Source organism: Mauremys mutica, chromosome 10 (genome assembly GCF_020497125.1).
Source record: "Mauremys mutica isolate MM-2020 ecotype Southern chromosome 10, ASM2049712v1, whole genome shotgun sequence".
NCBI lineage: Eukaryota > Metazoa > Chordata > Testudines > Geoemydidae > Mauremys > Mauremys mutica.
The window spans coordinates 40,263,490-40,287,439 of NC_059081.1; the positions used below are offsets into that span (position 1 = coordinate 40,263,490).

At 44.3% G+C, this 23,950-nt stretch overlaps 1 pseudogene; it reads right to left on the reverse strand.

The window, feature by feature from the left end:
• The window catches only part of LOC123378727, a 215,328-nt pseudogene that overhangs the window by 133,864 nt on the left and 57,514 nt on the right, over positions 1-23,950 (reverse strand).

Below are 23,950 nucleotides of genomic sequence, written 5' to 3' on the forward strand. Positions count from 1 at the left end.
GTAGTTTGGGCTGACTGGTCTCTGGCTTGGCAAAGCTGGGGCAGGAGGATGACCTGGAGGCCTTCCTCTGGACTTTTGAGTGAGTGGCCAGTGCAGAAGCTAGGAAGAATTGACTTGGGCAGCCTGCATAGCACCATTTCTGACAGGCAAGGTACAGGCAACCTCCCGAGCAGCGAATGACAAGCAGGCAGGCTCCTATCCTGTAGTGAAGGCTGCCATCTTAGATAAACTGGGATCGACTCCGGAGATATAGTGGCACCACTTTTTGGCTGAACCATTCCCCGAGGGAGTACAACCATGGGTAGCGATTTAGAGATTATGGGACTTCATTGCCTGGTGATTATGCTCAGAGATAGCTCCATAGAGAAAAACATGGACCAAGTGGGATTCCAGAGGCGGGGTAAAGAGATTCCAACCTGCCCCAGTGGGAGAGGCAGTTGAACAGGCAGAAGCCTTTGAGGCTTGAAAGAACCATGTGGCCTGAATGGCATGGCACACTAGGAATGTCCCATTGCAGGAGACCAAACAAGGGGATACCACGATCTGGAATTCACCGAGATGCTATCAATGGGAAAGGGTCCCAAGTAGCCCAAACAGGGGGAAGTGCTTCTGGAGCTGGCCAGGGAAGTCCAGTGACGTGCTTCAGATATAGCAGGCCTGTGTATATTTGGATGACCAATAAAGGAGTGTGATTACCAGGTTTGAAGCCTGAAGTCACTCTGAATGACACTGGTGCTCAGCCACACATGGTACCAGTCTGACTGGGGAGGACTGTTTGTAGAAGATCTAGTGGGCTCAGGATGTGGGTACACCCTTGTCCAGGAAAATGGGGTGCTGGCAAAGAAGATGTATCAGCATCTCCCCCATACATGTCTCATGTATACATTGAGAGACATGATTCTACCCCCACAACAGAGGTTGAGCCGGGGGTCCGGGGTGGAGAGATCGGCTACGTGTCAGAGTAGTGAAGAATCTTCCATGACCGGTGATTTTAGGAAGACACTAGTGGGGTTTCCCAGACCTGATGCAGAGGAAAGTAGCGCAAGAGCAGGCAGACAAGAAAGGTCTTGTGAACCTAGATCTGTGGCCAAAGACAGAGAAAACCAACAGTTGATCAGAAAAGGAGTGGAGGGAGCTGGAAGTCTGAGTTATAGACTCATCGACTTTAAGACCAGAAGGGCCCATCATGATCATCTAGTCTGACCTCCTGCACATTGCAGGCCACAGAACCTCACCCATCCACTTGAGACAGACTAAGAGGAAGTCCTCAGTCATCTTCAAAGCTTATAAGTATCAGAGGGGTAGCCGTGTTAGTCTGGATCTGTAAAAGCAGCAAAGAGTCCTGTGGCACCTTATAGACTAACAGACGTATTGGAGCATAAGCTTTCGTGGGTGAATACTCACTTCGTCAGATGCATGTAATGGAAATTTCCAGAGGCAGGTATAAATATGCAGGCAAGAATCAGTCTAAAGATAACGAGGTTAGTTCAATCAGGGAGGATGAGGCCCTCTTCTAGCAATTGAGGTGTGAAAACCAAGGGAGGAGAAACTGCGTTTGTAGTTGGCTAGCCATTCATGGTCTTTGTTTAATCCTGAGCTGATGGTGTCAAATTTGCAGATGAACTGAAGCTCAGCAGTGTCTGTTTGAAGTCTGGTCTTGCTATTGTGTGTCCAGTACATGCATCTCACCAATTGAGTATTCACCCATGAAAGCTCATGCTCCAATACGTCTGTCAGTCTATAAGGTGCCACAGAACTCTTTAAAAGTTATAAGAGCAGCTGAAAGAGTATCAACAAGAACTAGAGGATGTAAACACCTTCCAGCAGATCATCAATCAGATGATAAAACTGGACTAAGAACTAACATGGTCTGGGATGGACACAGAGTGTAGGAAACAGCAGTTTCTGACTGAGGAGTTGGCTACTCTCCAGATGCAGAAGGGTACCAGGGAGCGAAAGCTGATGGCACAGAATGAACAGCAAGCAGTGCAAGCCCAGACAGGACTGCAGACCAAACAGCAGGCAGTGAGGGCCCAGATGGGGTCTCATCAGCATGCTGGGGCCCACGTAAAAGGCTGGGGTGAAAGCAGAGCTTTTTGTGGAAGAGGATTCAGGGAGCACCTGTTTTATGGGAGAGGGGGACTGCCGGAACAACTAGCAGCTGCTGACAATCTGGAAAGCACAGCTGGCTGCAGAACATCAGGTGACTCAGAAAGAAAGGGGCCACCTGATCTTGACGGTTAATAAGATTGAGGGAGAATTAGAGACTCTGTGTGCAAAGACCTTAAAGACCCGAATCACAAAAAATGTGGCTCTATTGACTGTCCCCTGGCTAGGTTGTGGACTGTAAGGCTCCCCCTAGGGGTGGGCAAGGTCTTAAAGCGAAGGAGTGTCACTTAGGCCTGGTCTACACTAAGAAGGGGGGTCGAACTAGGGTACGCAAATTCAGCTACGTGAATAGCGTAGCTGAATTCGAAGTACCCTAGTTCGACCTACTCACCCATCCAGACGCGGCGGGGTCGAACTCCGCGGCTCCCCCGTCGACTCCGCCACCGCCGTTTGCAGTGGCGGAGTACCGGAGTCAACCGCAGCGCTTCCAGAGTTCGAACTATCGCGTCTAGATCAGACGCGATAGTTCGAACTCCGAGAAGTCGAACTCACCGCGTCGACCCGGAAGGTAAGTGTAAACCTACCCTAAGGGGAAGCAGGGCAAGTGCTCCCCGGCCCTGGTCAGCTGGTGCCAATTATGTTTAAAAGAGGGCCCCTTTGCCAGGAGGAGATGAAAACCTGGTGCTGCAAGAAGCAAGAGCAGCTGGAAGTTCCTGTATGAGGTAAAGGGGGAGGGAACCCTGGGAGCTGTATCCCAGGGTGGGTTGCAGAACTGTTGTTTTGCCTATATTGGGAAATAAACTCTGGAAAGAGATTCTGGGTGATGACAGTGGGTGCTTTGGGAGCTGGGGAGAAGGCCAGCTCGTTACAGATGCCTTCCTATTGCAATTACCACCTCCAAAGCCTGTAGCAGTAGGAAAGACAAAGGCTCAGAGCACTGACGGTACAGCAGTTCTCCTTAACAAAGGGACAGAGATGAGAGGCTGCAGAGGACTGGTGTACTCCCTGCCACACAGGCAGTAGAGGCTCCTCACCATAGGCATTGTCAACCCTCTTTTGGGTCAAACGCAGCATGACCTGAACACACCTTTCCATACGATTTCCCTCTCCCAAAGCCTACACGTATTGCCAGCCTCCATAGCCAGAGACAAATACATTCAGGGAAACACTTCTAGTCATTAAAGGGAAATTCCTGCCCCTCTCCACATGATGTGATCATGGAAGGCTCAAAATGGGCCAATGGTCTGAGGCCCGGCTGTGGAGAGGCCATGCAGGAGCACTCTGCATCCCCTCTCTGCAGCAGTATGGAAGGGCAGGGGCATAGGCACCAACTTGCTCAGATCCTGCGGGGGGGGGGGGGGAATAGACCTGCTCCGCCCCGGGCCCTGCCCCCGCTCCACCCCTTCCTCCAAGCGCCTACCCCCACTCCCACCTCTTCCGTCCCCCACTCTTCCTGACCCCACTCCTCCCCTCCCCCCAGCACCTCCTGCACACTGCTGAACAGTTGATTGAGGTGGGTGGGAGGAGCTGGGAGGGAGGGGGAGGCGCTGATCTGCAGGGCTGCCGGTGGGTGCTGAGCACCCACTTTCTCCCCCCCCCCCATGGGTGCTCCACGAGCAGCGCCTATGGGCAGGGGAGCACTGGAGGCATAGTCAATGGGTTTAGCAGCTACATCTATCCTCTACCAAAACACTATGGCCAGAGACCACTGCAAGTCTCAGCCACCGCTGCACGCCCGGGACTGCCAAGGCTGTGTTTGCAGCTATCAAGCGGCTATGCAGGTGTCCCACGGCTTGGGGTGGAATGGTGGCCATGCAATGCTATTTCCAGTATATGTCATCCACCCAAAGCCCATTTACTTGTGTGGGTGACTAGGATTTCACCCTAAAATAATAGTCTGAGGGGGTCATCTTCAGTGGAAAGATTCCTTTGAATGATGTCACATTTCACCAAAGGTTAGATTTAGGGGAGGTCTGTGATTAACGCCTGAATTTCTGCCACTTTTGTGAAACAGACAAAGTGAGCTATCCTGAGACGGCAGAATAGCTGGAACATTTGAGATGACAACTAGACTAACTAGCATGTGCCACAGTAGAAACACTACTTTTTATATAGCTACAACAGCTCAAAAATGGCATCTCTACATTTGGCATTTTCTTTGCAGATTCAAATCAGTAAATGCATGCATGGCAAAACAAGGGAAGACCCTGGAAACCTCATGAGCCTCTTCTGCTAATTACAAGATTAATCTCTCAACAAGACTGATAAAACACAAATAGGATTGAAACAGATAGAGCAGTTTAAGCCACACGAGATTTTCCCTAAATGTCACAGCACGATTCCCTCCCTCCCCCAGTTTTACACAACATGTTTAGGTTTGGGCATTTTAAAACTTTGAAATTATCCTATATTGAGGGGGGCTTAACTGACATTTATAAGGCATCCTATGGCCCTCTCAACACCATTCCTTGTTTGTATCTCCTGAAACTCATTCTTCAAATGACTATATCAAAATCATTCCATCCCACTGCCTTTCATGGCTGCTCAGGTTCTTTCACATCCCCCTGCCTGTGTTAGAGCATAGTGTGAGACAGCACTGGCTTATGCAACATACATTCTCACATCAAAGAAATACTACTCAAAATATGCCCCTTTATCTTCATTGTCTCTGCTACGGTGCCGATCATACATCCACCCCATTTAAAAACAATGAAAACTATTAATTTTTATTGTTTTTAGTCAAGCTGTGTACGGAAGGGTCATTATCTGCCTTGATTCCTTTAAACTTTCACGTGTCAAAGGAGGATAAATGTACATTTGCAGGATGGCAAAACACGGCCACCAGATATCCTAGGCTCTGCTCAGTCCTATTCAACTTTTTATTTTTTTCCTTCTCAGTAAGCGCTGCATAAAGCTAACCCGAACCCACATGGATTTCTATAATATCCAAAAAGAATGACAATGAGTGATGTGATGTAGGTGGAAACTGCCTGAAGAAACCTAAATTGTAACAAGAAAAAAAATTGACATTTTAGATTTTAAATGTTACACAGTTTTTATAAAGCTTCAGTCAATTTATTTTATTTATTCTAATGAAGAGCATTACAACTGCTTTACTGCACTGAAGCAAGCATCGATCACACCATTAATCACACCTTGTGAATAGTCACAAATCAAGTTCTAACAGCAAGCACTGAATCAGGAGCAATGAAGCATAAACTCCTTCACAATTTATGATCTCTCCAATTGCATCTTTTCAACCATTAAATTGCAAGATACCATAAATTTTTATCTTCTTCACTTCAGTCACATTATTGATTCTGCCTTGTGAAATATAGAATAGCTGTAAATCTAGGCTATTGAATTAAATTTAAAGTCTTGACTTCGGAAAAGAAACCCAACACACTGCCATGGCTGTTAATTTACACTGAGGAACAAATGATAGAAACATTAAAATTTAAATGGACAACAGGGATTTCAAAGAGCCATAGCTCTGTCAATCCCAGTCCTTGACAACCTTGAGGGGTTTCTTTTAGCCAAATTTTAGAATGAGAGAGAGAAAAAACAAAAAAACAAAACCACAACCCTCCAGGTAGATGTCAAACACATAATTTTTGCAGACATGTAAATAACTAAAAGATTCCTAAATCGAAGTGACTAAACAAACACTGGGGCTCAACTTCAGCCCTGGTGTAACTCTGTTGAATTCAGCAGAATTGTACCTGCTTATGTTCATTTTCTCTCTCTCACTTTCATACCTCCCTATTCCATGAGGAACATAGTGTGTTCACTACTGCCTTCCATCTTCACCAGTCCCCTACTGCAGACTTAGCTTCTTCCATTATCATTCTGGTAGCTTTCAATTCTGCTTCTATTGTGCATCTCCACCTTATCCTTGGCCTACCTCATTGCCTTGTGCCCTGGGGAGTTCCAGTCCAATGCCTGTCTTATATCATTCAGGCCTTTTCTCCATGTATGTCCTAGCCATCTCCATTTTCATTCCATAATTTCTTGTCCTATCAGTTCCATATAGTACAACCAACTTTACAATGGTGTCATATATTCAAAGTTTAGTTTGAAGAACACAATTTCTGTTTCTCCAAATTGGATTTAGAGTAGCAAAGGCATGTCTGACTTTAATGTCTTCATCTGTTCTACCTGTTGTACTTACAATGCTTCCAAGATATGTAAAACATCAGACAGTCCCAGAAAATGTTACTGGTATTTTTTGTTGTGCATTGATTCTCATGGCTTTCATTTTCTGTGTTGATTTTCAACCCTATTAATTGTGCATAAGCCTGGAGATCATTTGTTTTGGTTTGCATGTCTCTACAGGTATGGAATAGCAAGCTGATACCATCTGCAAAGTCAAATCCTGTAACTTCTGTGTCAAAGTCCATTGTATGCCCTTTAGTTGTTCTGTGGTTTCTCTCTTTATCCAATTCACCACCAGATTATGGGTGATATAAGTCACCTGTAGTAACTTTAAATGGCTTAATCAGTTGATTGTTATGTATTACTTGGAATGTCATAGTTTCATAGAAAGTCTGAATGACAATCACAAATTTCTAAGGGATGCATAGTGGCACAGCAACTTCCATAAAATTGTTCTAACCATTGTATCAAAGGCATTTTAGAAATCTATAAAAATAATATAACGTGGTGACTGCCATTCAATCAATAGTTCTATGATGATATGTAAGGTTACTATTTGATCAATACATGATTTCTCCTGTCTGAACTCTGCCTGTTCTTGTCCTACCCTTTAATCTACTGATTTCTTTATTCTGTCTAGAATAATGTGTGTAAATACCTTACTTGGAATAGACAACAATTGAATGACTATCCAGTTTTTATGCTGACTGATGTCTTTCTTTGATGTCTTCACTACAATTTTCCCACTTTTTTTTACATTTTTTCTTCCTAACATATTTTTGTGAGAGGCTTATCAAAATGTCTACTATATTCTTTAAGTCTGCCCTAAGACCCGCCACTGGAATGTTATCCAGACCTTCTGTTTTTCCATTTTTTAACCAATTGACTGCCCTTGTTACTTCTATTCTGCTGTTGGGCCCTAGTTCAATGTCCACATCTTCTCCTTCTTCTATATCTGGGGGATTGACCACTGACTCGCCATTCAGTAGTTGATTATAGTATCACCTCCATATATTTAATTGTTCTGACGTCTTCATTGTTAAATTGCCCTCATTGTCTTGAAGTGCTTGGTTGGTATTTGTTTTTTGTCCTGACAACTGTCTAATGATGTTTGTGTCATTTTGTGCTGCAGCGATCTGTCCATCTGTTTCCATTTTGTCTAAAAGTATCATTTCTCTTTCCTAACATTCTTTTTGGCCTCTTTGTTCTTTTCAGCATATGCCTCTAGAAGTCACTCTGTCTGTGTTCTTGCTTGATTTAGTATACACTTAATTTTTGAGTCTTTTTGTATTTTCTGCCATATATCCTCAGATCACAGGTGTGTTGTTTCTTCCTGAATCACAGCACTTCACCACAAGTGCTAATGAAAATGTCTTTTACAGGTTTCCATTACCTTTCTACTGTTGCATCATCTTCAAGCATCTGGTATCTATTTGCTAGTGCAATTCTAAACTCTTGTTGTGTTGTCATCTGTTTTAGCATGGTGATGTTATAATGTGAGCATCTTTGTTGTTCAGATCTCTCTCTTTTTTTAATTTTATTCTCAGTTTAGCTACCATTAGTGTGTGGTCCATTCCGACATGTGCTCTGTTCCTGCTACTCACCATCTTCAACAGTTCTTCTCCATTTGTATGGAACTGAAGTGTGGTCAGTTTTGTTCCCTGTTCCGGTGACCTCCAAGTTATTTTATCAGCAAACATTTAATCATTTTCATCTATTTCATCAAGACATTGTTTCCCTATAATTACTTCCCTGCCAGTATCTTTCTTCCCTGCTTCAGCATTCTTATCTCTACTAGGAGGACCTCTCTTTTCAGGACCTTGTCTATTACGTTGTATAGCCACCCATCCTCTTGGCTAGTTTGATTTGATGGAGCATAACAATGAATGATGGAAACTTTCTGGAACTCTGATGTAAATCATACTGTTATAATTGTTTCAGAACTGGTGCCCATTCTCTCTGGCTTTTGGCTGCCCTTCTTGAAACTGTCAAACCCACACCACCTCTGTGTACATCACTGGCATTCAGTAACCCAGAATATAGCAGGATGTGTCCAGCTGACCAAGTTATTTGTGCTGATGTTACCCATCTCATTTCACAAAGGCCTAGTATATCTAGTTTATATCTGTCCATTTCTTTTGTCACTTTGACCATTTTACCAAGCTCATATATGGGATCTCTGGCAGCAGCCAGTCCCTTTCTCCTACTGGTGGTGACTACAGCATGATCCCTTCCCCACTCCTCTCAGAGGTATGTGTGGTTAGAGCAGAGGAGCAGGTAGGAAGAGCATGCTGATGCTGCCATACTGCAAAAGGCAGCATGGAAATGAGCCAATTCCTGGCAGCTGTTTCAGCCCAGGATTGCTGAGAACACCAAAGGCTCTGTCCCTATCTCTGAACACCTGTTGAGAAGTAGCATATAAGGTCCTATCCTGCCAACACTTAATCATATCAATAATCTTTTGTAAAAGAAAGCAAAGGGACTTATGATATGAGGAAAGATTATTAAGTTAGGGGTTTGTAAGATCAGGCCCTGTAATGGGGAGTTAATGGTCACCCTGCTCTTGCCTGGAAGGGCTTAAAGCAGCCCAGGAGAAGGGTGTGGCAGAGAAAAGCTGGGCTGATGGGGAAAGCAGCCACAGCTGTAGCCAGTGCAATCAGGGCCCAACTGGCCCTTATAAGAGGGCAGAGGGCCAGAGGCACAGACAGATTCTCTCTAGCTTTAAAAGGGAGGGACCTGGCTGCACAGAGCTGAGAGAAGGTACCTGGAGTGGAGCAGGGCTGGGGGGAGGCCAAGGGAGCTGGGGAGCTCCAGCCTGGAAACACCCCCCAGGCTGCGGTCTAGTGGAAGGCCAATTAGGTACTGAGGTTGCAGGGGGCAGCCCACGAGTAGGCAGAAGCAGCAGGTCCAAAAAACCCCTTGCCTATGATGAGTGGCTTTTACATTGCAGTCTGCCCCAGTAAGTGGGGGCTAGATGGTGACTGGCAGTAGCCCATGACTGAGGCAAGGTGGGGATAGAGGGTTGGGGGTTCCCCTGGGTTGGGAGACCCTGAAACTGTGGGGGCATTGCCAGGGGGCAGCACCCCAAAGACAAGGGGCACTGGGTCCTGGGAGGGACATGGGGGCCAGCCTCAGTGGGACACCAGCCTGCAGAGGGTGCTCTGGAGGCTGGACAAGAGCTAATTCCCAGTGACCAGCAGGAGGTGCCACAGGGGTGAGTCCCATACTGCTACAGTATGTCTACACTGCAATTAAACACCCATAGCCATCCCATGCCAGCTGATTCCAACTCCCAGGGCTCGGGCTCATGGGTCTGCTTAACTGCAGTGTAGACATTCAGGTTCAGGTTGCTCTGGGACCCTGGGTCTGCACAGCATTTTGGAGTGAGCCTCCCAACAGGGGTTGACAGAATTGTACTAACAGGGCTTATACTAGCGCTCTAAAATAGTTGTATAGACAGTGTTTTGAAGTTGCGGCTCGAGCTCTGAAGTTGAGGTGGGAGAGGCAGCACAGTTCAGAGCCAAAGCTCCCATCTGAGCCAGATCTTCAAAGTCTGAGCTATAGAACTATTTTATAGAGCTACCACGAGTCCTACTATCCCAAGTAGGTAGACCCAGGCTGGGAGGTTCGCTCCAGCTCAGTCCAAAATGCAGTATAGACATACCTAAAGGGTCCCTGAGGAAGAGTAGACTCACTGCTAGTGCACCCCCTTATGGCTGGACACAGTCTAGCAGGCTCTCTTTGTCTAGCACTCCTTACTAGTGGCCCTTCTTCTAGTGACTTGGCCCTCTGGCCAAGTCATGTTTTAATTCCATGCCTTCTGAGGTTAAAAAAAAAACAACTCAAAGTCAAAAAAGTCTTAATACAAAAGAGGTTTCTGCTCCCTTTGGGGCTATCCCTTGGCCCAAAGTTTAAGCTCAGTCTTCAGCCTAAATAGTCCTTACATTAGGCTTGGGCCTTTCCTTGGGCCTGGGTGGGGAACACTGTCCCACTCTCTGCTCTAGGTTCTGGCCCAGGGACTCTGTATTGAGCAGCTAGGGCGGCTCCTTCAAACACACTGCTATTTCCCTGGGCCACTTTCTACCCCTGAGCCCCTTGTGCTGCTTCCTTGAAGCTTCTGCTTAACATAGCCTCTCTTCTGGTTTCTCCCTCGGTCCTCCCAGCTCCTCCTTCCTCTCCAGGAATGTTGACCCCTCAGGACTGCCTCTCTGTGCCTTTCTAGGGCCCAACACAGGGAATAATTCCACCCCTGTAGCCTTCTTCAGTCTGCCTTCCTCAGACCCTTCCCAGACAAAGGGAACTGCCTACCTCCTCTTTCCTGGGTTTCTCTATTTAGGGTCCATCTGTAGCTTTCACTGCCTTCTTTTATTAAGTTGACCCAGCTCCTGCTCAACTGGCTCTAACAACAAATTGAGCTCAATGAACCTTCCAGATGCAGCATAGTCAGCTAATTGAGCTCTCAGGGTATGTCTACACTACGGGATTATACCAATTTTACAGAAACCGGTTTTTTAAAACAGATTGTATAAAGTCGAGTGCACGCGGCACACTAAGCACATTAATTCGGCAGTGTGCGTCCATGTACTGAGGCTGGTGTCAATTTCCGGAGTGTTGCACTGTGGGTAGCTATCCCATAGTTCCCGCAGTCTCCCCCACCCTTGGAATTCTGGGTTGAGATCCCAGTGCCTGATGGGGCAAAAAACATTGTCGCGGGTGGTTCTGGGTACAGCCTCACCCCTCCTTCCGTGAAAGCAGCAGACAACCATTTCACGCCTTTTTTCCTGGGTGAACTGTGCAAACGCCATAGCACAGCAAGCATGGACCCTCCTGAGCTCAAGACAGCAATCATGGACGTTGTAAACACCTCGCGCATTATCGTGCAGTCTATGCTGAACCAGGACCTGCAAAACCAGGCGAGGAGGCGGCGGCTACAGCAGCGCGGCGACGAGAGTGATGAGGGCATGGACACAGAATTCTCTCAAACCGCGGGCCCCTGCGCTTTGAAGATCCTGCTGGTAACGGGGAAGGTTCTAGCCATTGAACGCCGATTTTGGGCCCAGGAAACAAGCACAGACTGGTAGGACCGCATAGTTTTGCAGGTTTGGGACGATTCCCAATGGCTGTGAAACTTTTGCATGCGTAAGGGCACTTTCATGGAACTTTGTGACTTGCTTTCCCCTGCCCTGAAACGCCAGAATACCAAGATGAGAGCAGCCCTCACAGTAGAGAAGCGAGTGGCAATAGCCCTCTGGAAGCTTGCAACACCAGACAGCTACTGGTCAGTCGGGAATCAATTTGAAGTAGGCAAATCTATTGTGGGGGCTGCTGTGATGCAAGTAGCCAAAGCAATCATTAAGCTGCTGCTACGAAAGGTTGTGACTCTGGGAAATGTGCAGGCCATAGTGGATGGCTTTGCTGCAATGGGATTCCCTAACTGTGGTGGGGCGATAGATGGAACCCATATCCCTATCTTGGCTCCGGAGCACCAGGGCACCCAGTACGTAAACCGCAAGGGGTACTTTTCCATGGTGCTGCAAGCACTGGTGGATCACAAGGGACGTTTTACCAACATCCACATGGGATGGCCAGGAAGGGTTCATGACACTCGCGTCTTCAGGAACACTACTCTGTTTAAACAGCTGCAGCAAGGGAATTACTTCCCAGACCAGAAAATAACAGTTGGGGATGTTGAAATACCTGTCATTATCCTGGGGGACCCAGCCTACCCCTTGATGCCATGGCTCATGAAGCCATACACAGGCAGCCTGGACAGTAGTCAGGAGTTGTTCAACTACAGGCTGAGCAAGTGCAGAATGGTGGTAGAATGTGCATTTGGCCATTTAAAGGCGCGCTGGTGCACATTACTGACTCGCTCAGACCTCAGCCAAACCAATGTCCCCTATGTTATTGCTGCTTGCTGTGTGCGTAAGGGGAGACCTTTATGGCGGGGTGGGAGGCTGAGGCAAATCACCTGGCCGCTGATTACGCGCAGCCAGACACCAGGGCGATTAGAAGAGCACACCAGGAAGCGGTGCGCATCAGAGAAGCTTTGAAAACGAGTTTCATCACAGGCCAGGTTACGGTGTGACTGCTGTGTTTGTTTCCCCTTGATGAACCCCCCGCGCTTGATTGACTCATTCCCTGTAAACAACCCACCCTCCCCCTTCAATTACAGCTTGCTTAAGGATATAAAGTCATATTGTTTAAAAATCATGTATTCTTTATTAATTCATTATAAAAAGAGGGAGAGAACTGACAAGGTAGCCCAGGTGTGGTTTGGGAGGAGGATAGGAGGGAAGGAAAAAGCCACTAAAAATTTTTTGAAGTAATGATAGCCTTTTGTTGGGCTGTCCACGGGGGTGGAGTGGGCGGGTGCACGGAGCCTCCCCCCACGCATTCTTACACGTCTGGGTGAGGAGGATGTGGAACATGGTGAGGGTGGTTATACAGGGGCTGCAGCGGCACTCTGTGATCCTGCTGCTGTTCCTGAAGCTCCACCAGATGCCGGAGCATGTCAGTTTGATCACGCAGCCGCCCCAGAGTTGCATCCCGCCACCGCTGATCTTCCTGCCGCCACCTCTAATCTCGAGCGTCCCTCCTGTCCTCACGTTCACTGGCATCTTTCCTGTAATTTGATACCACATGCTTCCACTCATTCAGAGGAGCTCTTTCATTGCGGGTGACTTCCATGATTTCCGAGAACATTTCGTCTCGTGTCTTTTTTTTCCGCCGCCTTATCTGAGATAGCCTTCAGGATGGAGTAGGGAGGCTTGAAAAATTTGCAGCTGCATGAGGGAGGGAAAAAAGGGAGAGAAGTATTTAAAAAGATACATTTTACAGAACAATGCTTATACTCTTTCACGGTGAACAACACTATTCACCTTACATAGCACATGTGATTTCACTACAAGGTCGCATTTTGCATCTTAATATTGAGTGCCTGCGGCTCTGGTGTTAGAGATCTCACAGACGCAGGTCCAGGCAGCAGAATTCGGCTTGCATGCAGCCATGGTAAGCCATTGTCTTTTGGCTTCTGCAGCCTTCATATATCCAGCACCCTCCTTTACCAAATACCAAGCAAAGCCCGTTCAGTGCTGCTTCTTTCCTGTTAACATGCAGCAGCAGAAACCACCCCCTCCATCCAATTCTCTGGGATGATCGCTTTACCCCTCCTCCCACCACATGGCTGGTATCATGGAAGATCACTGCTAAACACCCCCCTCCCCTCCCACCACGTGGCTGGTAGCAGGGAAAATCCCAGCTAGCCAAACGCGAAAAAGCTCAGCTCCAATCACCCGCCCCCCTTCCCCCCGCTTGGCTACCTGCAAGGAAGGATTTCTTTTAAGCAACAGGCAAACAGCCCAGTAGGAATGGCCATCTCTGTCCCCTTAATTAAATTCTTGAATTTCAACCAGCTTACCATGAACGATATCACTCTCCTGAGGATAACACAGCGAGATAAAGAACGGATGTTGCTTGAATGCCAGCAAACACCGGGACCATACGCAGCTAGGCTTTGTCATGCAATGATACCAGATTACTTGCTACATGCATGGCGTGGTCAAGTGTCCTACCATGAAGGACAGAATAAGGCTGCCCTGCCCAGAAACCTTCTGCAAAGGCTTTTGGAGTACCTCCAGGAGAGCTTCACGGAGATGTCCCTGGAGGATTTCCGCTCCATCCCCAGACATGTTAACAGACTTTTCCAGTAACTGTACTGGCCGCGAATGCATCCCAAGTCCTCAGGGCAAATTAATCATTAAAAAATGCTTGCTTTTAAACCATGTTTATATTTACAAAGATACACTCACCAGAGGTCCCTTCCATGGCTTCATTGTGTGGAATAGTGGCTTGGGAGGGTAATTCCATCAGGGTGAGAAAAAACTCCTGGCGGTTGGGGAGAACGGAGTGCTGTATGCTCTCTGCAAGCTCGTCCTCCTCTTCCTCCTCCTCATCTTCCCCGTCCGCAGAATCCTCAGCCATGGCTGAGATTACCACCCCCACCTCGGAATCCACGGACAGGGGTGGGGTAGTGGTGGCGGACCCCCCGAGAATTGCATGCAGCTCAGCGTAGAAGCGGCATGTTTTTGGCCCTGCTCCGGACCTTCTCTTTGCTTCTTTGGTTTTCTGGTAGGCTTGTCTGAGCTCCTTAACTTTCACACGGCACTGTACTGAGTCCCTGGTGTGGCCTGTCTGCATCATGGCCTTGGAAATTTTTTCAAATGTTTTTTCATTTTGTCTTTTGGAACAGAGTTCTGTTAGCACAGAATCCTCTCCCCATACAGCGATCAGATCCAGTACCTCCCATGCGGTCCATGCTGGAGCTCTTCTTCGATTCTCAGGAGACTGCATTGTTACCTGTGCTGATGAGCTCTGCGTGGTCACCTGTGCTGGTGAGCTCTCCATGCTGGCCAAACAGGAAATGAAATTCAAAAGTTCACGGGGATTTTCCTGTCTACCTGGCCAGTGCATCCAAGTTCAGATGGCTTTCCAGAGCGGTCACAATGGTGCACTGTGGGATACTGCCCGGAGGCAAATACCATTGAATAGCGGCCACACTAACCCTAATCCGACATGGCAAAGGCAATACCAATTTCAGCGCTACTCCCCTCGTCGTGGAGGAGTACAGAAATCGGTTTTAAGAGCCCTTTATATCGATATAAAGGACTTAGTTGTGTGGACGGATGCAGGGTTAAATCGGTTTAACTCCGCTAAATTCGGTATAAACGCGTAGTGTAGACCAGGCTTCAGACTCCTTTGTTCACCTGTGTGGGGTAAACAACTAGGGTCGCCAATTTTGGTTGGAGGTATTCTTGGAGATTTTCATCACATGACATAATCTTGAATTCAAGTTTAATCTTTAATTCCTGGAGACACCAGGCCAATCCTGGAGAGTTGGCAACCCTATAGACAACCCATCACAGTCCCCTCAAACTCCCACACACCATCAGTTGTGGGCTGTATTCTTGGAGAGGAGAATGAGGCGGGGGAGAGGAAATTGTAGTTGGGACAATCTCTGACAGCCATCCCAGTATGTGTGCCATAGATTTGCCTTCTCCCTGCCCCTTTTGCAGGCAAAGTGAGTCAATGGAGGTGGGGGAGTAGGGAGAGAGTAGTCCCTGTAATCTTCCAAAATGACTGTGATTGCGCCTGGTCCTTACACAAAAGCATGCGTAGGAAGGCTCCCTGCACTCTTTCCCACCCAACTCCCCACTTGCACATCTATATAAGGGTCAGGGACAACCTAGCTCATGAAACTGGAAAAAAAACTAGTAAATGCTAAGAAATTATATTTCAAAGCTTAATCTGTGTTGCCTATACACCACATACTATTTGTTCCGTGTGTTTGCGTTACCTTTCTGATGCCACGTCATATTATCTAGAGCTCTGAGGTTGTCAGCTATCAGACTAAGGAGGGTCAGTACAATTAAGTGCTTAGATGAAAGACACTCAGAAAAAACTAGGAGCTGCAGAAAGGGATGTTGAGGATTACGTTTTTTCCTCCAGGATGCTCAACCAATGCTCCAGCAAAGTGCTGTAGTACAATGTCTTGAGAAGGTGCCATTTTTCACATGGGAAATTATTTCTACTTGTGTTCAGTGTCCAAATTCTAGCTTGGACAACTATATATTGCCTACTCTATATTTCCCTCTCCTTTAACAGCAATGGAGAAATTATCTTTAATCATGGAGAATGGCTGCTGCTTTCCATCCTAGAGATAGATGCATTTCAGTGCTAACTGAGCAAAAGCTCAATAGGATCCTTCTACACAAAAATGGCACATGAATATGAAGTATTAATATGATTTTAGAAAGTTAAATTCAGACTGGCTGTGGTGTCATTCACAACTCAAACACTTGTACAACTGTATACTTGTAAATGTTGTTTCATAATAGCAATACATCTCTATGTGCACTGTATTTCTAGTGATTACAGAGCTACTTTGGTGATAATGTCACTTGAACTTCAACTTTCTGCCTTTCAAGCCACCCAGAATCATACAGCTACTGTCCAGATATATATGGTTTCTCTTATTACTTAATTACAGATCATACCTGGAGAGGGACATCTGGTTCCATTTCAATGTCTGGAATTTTTTTCATACCACAGAGTAAATTTCTTTGTATCAGGGTCAATGATGTAATCAAAAACTGTCCCTTGGGAAGGAAATTTTATTGTTCTTATTTCTTTGATCCACCATCTGCTAAACTCCGTGTGGTGATCAATTAGCTGAAAAAACAAAACAAAGGAAGACAAAAAATAGTAAGAGATATGGCTAGTCCTTATATATTTCTACTCTACAATAGCAATAGAGAGAGGTATCTCAAATGGTTCCTGGGCTCATCTCCACATCCAGTGCTTTCCCAATACTTCCCAAAAACTCATCTGAACCACTATCCTCTGGAAATTGGCTAACACCATTCATGAGATCATCCTTTTTTTTATTTTGAAGTCTCCTGTGTGTCCTGCTTTCAGCTATAGTAGAAATTCTGCAAGAATATAGCTTTTTTTCATAATATTTTATCATTTATAGTTTCAAACAAAAATCCCAAAGTGCAGAATTATAGCAAACAAACAAAGGGAGACTGGATGGCTTATCAGGTTGGTGCCTGCATGTGAACCCTTTCATTCCTTGGTTGCTGGTTCAAATTTAGTTCCACTCACTATTGTGTCCCATGTTACAAGACAGTTCCTTAAATTAAACAACTAAGACTTGATACCAAGGTACATAAACTATGAAATTTTATATTACTTATTAAACTCTCAAAATCTGGCCTCAGCATGCTCTAGACTCATTGAACAAAATGGTTGTAATATCTCCTTTGGTTATTTGAAAGGCTTGCTGAGGAATCTGAAGTAAATATCCCCAAAATGGTAGTTAGTTGTAACTAAAAGCTGTTAACATCTGACAGCTATTAGTTGGTCTGTGGCATGAGAAATGAGTTGGTCAGTTCATGCCAGTTCTCAGTGGTCAGGTCTAAACACCTCAAAACATGTGATCACAGCTGGCACTCAGCAAAGAGGGCACTGAGCTGTGGGGAGAACGGAAGGGTCTACGTAGGATGGTGTGCCCATTGGAGAGGACATGCAGATGGGGAAAGGGAGCTATTATCAGATTAAAGTTACTTTTCAATGTATAATGTAGGTTTAATATTTATTGTAATGCTGGCTAAATGAAACAAACATAGCAAATAGACACCATTTATTTCATTGTTAAGATGTACACAAGAGATTCAGTCTCCGGCACTTATTTGTTAAATAATATGTCCCTTGTAACCAGATTGAAACCATGTCTTTGTAGCTTGCAGTCCTGAGTAATGAAATGTGCATGTGACATGAAGAACCTGCAAGGATTTCAAGAATGGAGCAATTACAGAAATATTGTATCCTTCTTTGGCTTCAGTCACTCACCTGATCCTGGGAGAGAGCTCCACTGAAAGCCTGAATGCTTGCAAATGCAAAATGTATTTCATAGAATTCACAAGGAGAGTCTGGGGAGTATTCTGGTATCAGAAGACAATCCAGTAAAAAGCACAAAGTCTACAATAAAGAAAACAGGCAAGAGGCTTTGTTAAAGTCCATGGATTTTTTGAAATTATTATTAATTTAAAATAAATAATAATAATTTCCCGTTCTCTCGCTCCTTTTATTGAGACATCAAAGACGTCTTTACAAATATTAAACATTTACATCACCATGAGGTAATTGTGATTACTTTATAGATAGATAAACAGAAGCATCTCAGAGGCAAAGAGTTGTGAATATAACTCAGGAATCCTGACACCTAGTCCTTGCACTAACCAGCAGACCACTCTTCCCCCAATAGCTGTTTCAAAAATATAATACGGAAATGCTAATGATTAGGGCCTATGCCACAGTTCATTGAAGTCAATAGAAGACTTCCACTGTCTTTGGATCAGGACCTATAGGAATGAACTTTTAGTATTTTATTACAAAATTAAAAATAAAATTAGGATTAATAGTTTCCGTTCAAAGAAAAATACAAACACTTAACATTAAATGAGTGTAAGGGATGTAACTCTACTGTACCTGTCTGACATGCCTGAATCAAAAACCTGGATCCAAACACAACATAACTTTGTCGTGTTCAAAAGCCTGGCCCAGATTTGAATTTTGCAGCTTGAGCCCATGGCTAGTATATTATTCATAAAGATTTGTTTTTACTTCTCTCCATTCTTTTTCACAACTAAGCCGTTTGAGCCAGAAAGTATTTTAAAAAAAAATCTCACTGACTTGCTCTGAAACTCACTACAGAGTGTAACACTTGGGCTTTCATATAAAAATGTCCATGAAATCATTTTTTTTTTAATTTATAGAGGTTTTGGTCTAATTATCCATATGTCCCAGAAGCCTTCTCTATAGCAATTCCCATTGTTTGCCATGATCATTACTGATCGGGGTAGAACTGACCAACTGCAGGCTTCCTTGCTTCTGAACTGTGCCAGCAAGCCACTTACGACTCCAGCAGATTTTTTTAGTTCAATGAGAATTTAATAATCTGGTTTTTTTTCTTTGAGAATTTCCCTCCCCAAAAAAGGGTCATTGCTCAACATGAGGAACAAATTGCTGCCCTCACAAGAGATGGCAAAAAGTGAACTGTGCTTCTCAGAAGCAGAGAATCATCTGACAAACGGCAGCACCAGATCACAAAAATGACTGGGTTCTTTTCCTGCCCATTAAAATGCAGTACACTCGCATACTGTAATGAGTTCTCATGGATTCTAGAACAGAACAATGGACTTTAATTTGAAAAAGGAATGTTGTAGTTTGTTATAAATGTTCAGTCTCTCCCAAGCATCCCAGCATCTGTACAGATAGATATTTGGCACACAGGACATCATTTCTTTAAGTGGTATGATCTTAGAGCCAAATCCTGCCCTGTGATGTGGGGATGTGTTAGGCAAGGAAAAGGGCAGTCAGCAGTAAATGCCGGCTCAGAGCACCACAGCCCTAAGGGGACATGGTCTGTCAGCTAGGGTGCAATTAGGCTTCCTAGCCAGCTAGCCATCATGGCTGCTGTCAGCAATATGGGGAGGGCACACTGCTCCTTTCCAAAAGAATAACATTCACCGGCCTATTCCATGGGCCCTCCTGTAGTATCCTGCCCTGCGTTGACAGGATAGCTCCAGAAACATGGCCAGAGCCACTCCCCTCCTCTGCTCCCATCTGCTAAGGGCAGGGTTGGATCTTAAATATAGATTTAGGGCTGTTTTCTAACTACTCTCACGTGATTCAAAAAGCAACGTTCATCTTATATTCTGCAAATGAGATGAGGTTAAGCAACAAGCATTTTAGCAAAATACTCTGGAGAACCTGGACAAGCTGACACAATAATATTTTATGTCGAGGGTGTCTATTATTCTGTAATAGTACTGAACAAATTATATTAAAATGTCTAATTAAGAAACTGATGGCTGAAGAGAAACAATGATATTTCACAGAGAGAAAACAACTGAACATGAATGACACTAACCTGCATGCCTTGCTCTGAAGCAACACTAGATGACAACCTGGTATATTTCTTGCTCATTTCTATCTCTGTTAAATCTTCTGAAATGGATACTGACTCTTTAAAATACGACTTACATGGAAAACAGGGAAACTCTCTTCTTAAAGAATTCACAACTTAAGCGTGGCTGGTGATGACAGTTGAATATTAGAGGGATATGGAATGGAAAGACACAGAAATCATAGAAATGTAGGGCTGGAAGAGACCTTGAGAAGTCATCAAGTCCAGCCCACAGAGCTGAGGACCATCCCTGACAGGTGTTTGTACATCCCATTCTCAAAAACCTCCAGTGATGGGGATTCCACATGAGCTACAGTAATATGATTGCATGACAGCTTGTGTTAATCACACTTTGTATAAGTTTTACTGGGGTTTTTCTAGATAAGTAATGCTTAAGGACAGCCTGTGCTGAAAAGCAGCTCACAAGGGAGTGGTGGTGGTGAAGTGATGGAGAGGGATAAGTTAGGTATGGTGTTGTAAAATAAGGAATGAACTCTACCTTCACACTGATAGAAAGGCTTTTCTCTTCAACTACCCTACTTCTGCTCTACCCTTTTTGGCTAAATCCAGCACACTGAGCCATGTGATGCTGTTTATAATGTGGATTGATGTTTGGTAATTGGGTTGAAAACATCGAAGTATTTCATTTAGGATTGATCTCATAAATCCCAAATCCAAAAATAGGGGCTGGATAACATTTTCATCTTATTTCTTAAGTCTTCTTTGGGCTCAGGACAAGCGACACTTCTTCACTATTACTGAGAGGAAATGGCAGTAAAAGGTAGAGCTTTAAATTAGAGAAGCTTATATTGAATGGGTATGTTATAGGAATATGTACTTATACAAACTCAGCACAGGTATTGAGAGAGTCATAATTCAGTTTTGGTGCTTAAGTGTCATTGGCTATTTGGGCGATATTCATGTCCCTGAACATTCATTGGATAGGAGTGCAAAAACCGGCAAATCTGAATTATATTAATATTAGAGAGACAGCCCTGATGTCCAAAAGTAGATCTGGTTAATACTGAGTGATAGGAGAGACCAATCAAAGGCAGGTGGAAAGCCCAAAGAGAGAGAATTTACTAATACAAATGGATAGGACTAACAAGGGACTGCCATAGAAACTCAATAAGAGATGTAGAAGATGGGACATACTTTAACTTACTGTTGGCTGCAGTTTCACTCTGTAGTGGTTTGCACATTGTGTGTGTGTGTGTGTGTGTGTGTGTGTGTGTGTGTGTGTGTGTGTGTGTGCGCGCGCACAATTACATACTTTGGTATGTAATTAAAACAACATGAAGCCTGGTTATCTACCTATTTTAGGGAAAACAGCTATTGTTATTTAGTACTCAGACTATCTGCCAATGCAATGAGACTAATCATCTGGACATTAGGCTGGGTATTCCTAGATGGCATGCAGGAGGATTGCCCATGTACTTGCCAGCCTCTGCACTGGAGTTGGGTTGCTGGTGGGGGATAAAGAAGGTTTATTTACACAAGAAAAAATTGCAGCATTAAATAATTGATCACTGAGCTCCAGGGTGTTTCTGAAAGGAAGAAGGAACAGTGACTTCACTGAAATGGGCTTTTAGGCAGGGGCATGTTAGTCTACTACACATGTCTCACTGCCTGCACGCATAACTGCCTGCTATATCCCAGGCTCAGCTTAGATGTAGCCAATGGAAATTGACCTTTTCAACATTCCAGGGTTAGCGCCTATCATTAGTGACAGCATCACACTCCTCTATTGTTCTCTAAAACATTATAAAATCCATTAAAATAATGCCAAAGATCATATCACAGAACTTGCAAATCCAGACTAAATAAATAATACAAAGAAGAATGAAAATCAGGCCTTCACATACACAGACAAATATCAGGAGTATTGCACGTCCCTAAAACAAATGATACACATTCTAAAATCCTTGGATAGATAATAGAAAGTCATAATGCAGATGCCCAACAAAGGATGAGAAGGTTGCAAATATATCTACCCTGGCAGTCAGCCAAAACCAGCAATTTCTGTGGATTCATACATGGAACATACCTGACTGCATATATGCTGTAGACAGTGCCCCACTCAACAGCATGACTGCAGACCAGCATATGCCATGTGTTCCACGGCACTGTACACTTTGTTTCTTGGAAGCAACATTTTCTGTTTTCCATAAGATATTTTATTATCATTATATTTAACTGCACCTGCTCTGTTAGTGATCAGTCTTTGTGCCTTGACACTTTGAACTGGAGAGGGCAGGGACTAGTTTGTGGCAGTATTAGTTAAGAGCTGTCCATGAGGTGAGGTGAAAGAGGCCATGCACTGGTATCAGCTCTCAAAGTCACGGTGCCTGAAGCAGAAAGAATGTCTCAAGCACTCGGAGAATAAACACACTAGCAACAGACTTTGGTAAGGCACATATTGCACTCCCTCCAATGCCAGCCCAGCACCAACTGGTGCAGGTGAAGAATGGTGCCATCTTCTTTTTGATGCAAGAAATAGGTACAAAATGCTGTACATGAAACCATTGCTTCATCTCAATGAGGTTCTACCACACCAAGTGTGAAATACTCAAATGTTCTTTTAAAAATCAGAACTGATGAAAAACAGCAGAGTGAAGATTCTGTTGTTGTTACCTAGACCATGCTGCTTCTGTGTGGAATTGGTGTGATAGTTTTTAAGTTACACCAGACTTTCTCCAAATAATAAGGAACATGCGTGACAAACAGGATGGTCAGATTTGTTCTTTCAGACTCTGCCTTGACAGTTTCAATCCAACTAGTTACATATCTACAGAAATAAAACATTTTTTAAATTGTCAGGAGCAATGAAATGAATAAAAATAATGTTAACTATCAAGAATTTACACTGATAGCATGAATAACTTCTATTGCTGGAAACCCTGCTCTCACATCTTAGGGTAGAACTTGGCCAAGAGGGATTTACTTACTCTCCTCTGGTTTAACATGTTCAACTTCATATATTGTTAGTGAGTTATGTCCGGAAACCACAAAGTGTAACACACTCTTAACTCTCATTGACTTCCCAAGGGGATTTGACAATGCTCAGCACTGTTCAGGATTGGGCATGCAATTTGCTACACGGCCTCACTTTGTTGCTATAAATGTTCAGTCTCTCCCAAGCATTCCAGCATTTGTACAGATAGATATTTTATATCTTTTATATCAGCATTTCCTACTCAAGAGTCCAGATGGTTTTTGCTTAAGCGATTACCCCTCACACACAACTACTGGTGAACACCTGGAGGGCTGTAACCTAGTTGAGAACCACTATCTCGACCATTGCAAACAATCTGTTGGGATTTTAATCTAAGCACTGCTCTGGTAGTTGCAGTATTAGTTACGTAGTCCTGCTGAATTAGCAGCTTTCCTGACACATCAGTGAACTGGATTTTCCAGAATTAAATCCTCATATAAGACATTAACACAGTTTTAAAAGTCTATTACCATTCAGATTACTTTGAAACCTGCCAACAGCAACCAGTCCACTACAAACCAAAGCAAAAGGTACCAGCAGGATACAATACAATTTTCACGTCTTAGCTATGAAAACTGGTCTCAAATTCAAATAAAAATGGAGCTGCCTCTGGCTCACTTTCAACCAGCTGTAAAGCTGGCAGACAATGTCATCAACCAGCAACAACTGTGTGACTTAATACATCTTTTCTGTTGTCTTTGCTATCAACGTATAGCTTTGAGTTGAGCAATATTTGTGACTGCACATTTGCATTACAGATAAAATGTGCTCTCGTTTTATTTACTTGCAAAAAACCTAAGTAGGACAAATCCAGACCTGATATAAGAAGGTGCAAGTCAATGGAATTGCTTTCCCTGGCTCCAGTTATAAGCTTGGCTCAAAGTTCTTATTTCATTAACTTACTAACAGAAATCCAGTTCTAATATTAGCTTACAGTAGAAATCACATGGTGACATAAATAATTATCTTCTTGTTGACTCCAGGAAGAGTCCTCTGGCTGTGAACTATGCCCAGCTGTGGTAAATAATCCTAATAAATATCAGAGAAAGTTGTAAATAATAATATGTGGCTACAATGCATATTTAACCAAACGGACAGTGAAGCATGGCATTATGGTTACAAAGTCAGTATGGGGGTGAATATTCAAGTCAGCATGAAAA